General features: G+C 37.6%; 1 non-coding gene across 1 annotated transcript; it reads left to right on the top strand.

Moving 5' to 3' along the window:
• Positions 1-1,847: 1,847 nt before the first annotated feature.
• On the top strand, positions 1,848-1,950 carry LOC130458633 (U6 spliceosomal RNA). Its single transcript, XR_008918043.1, has one exon. It is a non-coding gene; the product is annotated as a U6 spliceosomal RNA (small nuclear RNA).
• The last annotated feature ends 222 nt before the right edge of the window (positions 1,951-2,172 follow it).

The raw sequence follows: 2,172 nt of genomic DNA, 5'->3' as shown, positions 1-2,172 counted from the left end.
CATACTGATTTCCCTTTGTCTCTGGAGCCTTGGTGCTCACTGGCCCCAGTCTTAGCCTTGCCTTTAAGCCATTCTTTTTTTAAATTAAATTAAATTTTTTATTTTTGGAAAATTTTATTTAAAATAATTTATTTATTTAATTAATTTTATTTATTTAATTAATAAATAAATCAAAAATTTATTTAATTAGTTAATTTAGAATATTTTTCCATTGTTATAAGATTCATGTTCTTTCTCTCCCCTCCCCCCAACTCCCTCCCATAGAGTGAATTTCAAAACTACTCCACCCTATTCAGACCATTCTTTAGAAGATACGATTTAGCTATTTCCTGATCAATAACAATAGAGATACTTGGAATAACAGAATCAGGTCTTGGAAACTACATTCTCCACCCTACTCAGGGTAACAAGATTAGGAAGGGCTGCAGCAAACTCAAGATTTAATTATTTGAGAATATGGCCTTCAACAGACATGGGCAAAAAAGGACAGAGCTCTGGGCGGTTCTAGGTCAAGCTAGAGCCACCATTGGCACATGTGAGACACAGGAAGTGAGGTAGGGAACAGCCTCTGAAGTTCTCAGGACTTCCTGTGAGGAGTGAGTCAGTGGGACGCTGGTGCTTGGAGTTGGAGGAACCCACAGACTGTTTTCTCCAGTTTGGTCACATGAGTGATAGGGACTGATCTCTTTCCTTGCCTTGGCTATCTAGGGCCTTGGGCCCACTTTGGCTCAGCCTGAGCAGAGTGAGTATTTAAGCCCTCTTTCCTTCTCTCCCCTTTCCCCCTCCCCCCTCTCACTTTCTTCCTCCTGTTTGTAATTAAAACACCATAAAAAAAGGTTGGCAGCTGACTTGATTGTTTCATTTAGGAATTACATAGCTGAATTCCTTGGTGATCTTAAATTAATATATATTAGTCTTTTAAAGTGATTTCAATATCACAATAGCTGACACATAATTTCACTGGGTTTTACATGATCAAGACCTGTTTCCATATTATTAATATTTGGACTAGAGTGATCATTTAGAGTCTACATCCCCATTGACCCATGTGATCAAGCAATTGTTTTTCTTCTGTGTTTCTACTCCCACAGTTCTTTCTCTGGATGTGAATAGTGTTCTTTGTAACAAGTCCCTCAGAATTGTCCTGGATCATTGCATTGCTGGTAGTAGAGAAGTCCATTACATTCGATTGTGCCATAGTGTATCTGTCTCTGTGTACAGTGTTCTCTTGGTTCTGCTCCTCTCACTCTGTATCAGTTCTTGAAGGTCTTTCCAGTTCACATGGAATCCCTCCAGTTCATTATTCCTTTGAGCACAATAGTATTCCATCACCAACAGACACCACAATTGGTTCAACCATTCCCCAATTGAAGGGCATCCCCTCATTTTCCTTTTTTTTTTGCCACCACAGAGTGCAGCTATGAATATTCTTGTACAAGCAAAGACTACTTTCTTTTATGACTCCATAGGAAGGAAGTCAAGTTTTCCGTGGGGAGAACTTAGGATAAGTTTGGAGACATTAACTTATAAAGGACATCTCAAGTTTCTTTTATTTCTTCTGGGTAAAACTTCTTTTCCAATGATCACTGAATTTAAGAACTAGAAAAGACCTTCAACTATCATGAACCAATTCACTGACTAACACCCATACACATACACCATCCCTCCTCACTCACATATATTTACAAATGGGAAAACTGATTTACAATGATTAATCCATGATCCCAGGTTGTACCTAAGGGTAATATCTAAAAAGGGTTTGCACCTAGAGGAGGTTAGATCACTCTAGGGTAGGACTCTTTTAAAGCCCTCACCCAGTGGCTTGATTGCTTTTAAGAAAGAATTTAGTGCTCCCTTTGGCAGCAAATATACTAAAACTGGAACAATACAGAGAAGATTAGCATTTCCATTCCATAGTTTTCTATACATTTAGAATAAATATGCAATTTTAGTGGTTTTATAAATTGAAGAAAATATTGTACATATCACATAATATTTGTTTCATGAGCATTATGGCAAAATAAAATATGAATACCTAATTAAAACAAAAAAGAAAGAGCTTACATTTCCCAGAGATGAATATCTTCCTCTTTTTGGGGAGAGAGTATGGTACAGAGGGCAGAGTTCAGGATTGAGTCAGAGGACACAAGTTCAAATTCTAACTCTACCATC

The sequence above is a fragment of the Monodelphis domestica genome, chromosome 3, assembly GCF_027887165.1.
Source record: "Monodelphis domestica isolate mMonDom1 chromosome 3, mMonDom1.pri, whole genome shotgun sequence".
Taxonomy (NCBI): Eukaryota; Metazoa; Chordata; class Mammalia; order Didelphimorphia; family Didelphidae; genus Monodelphis; species Monodelphis domestica.
This window is presented reverse-complemented; position numbering and strand designations above follow the sequence as displayed.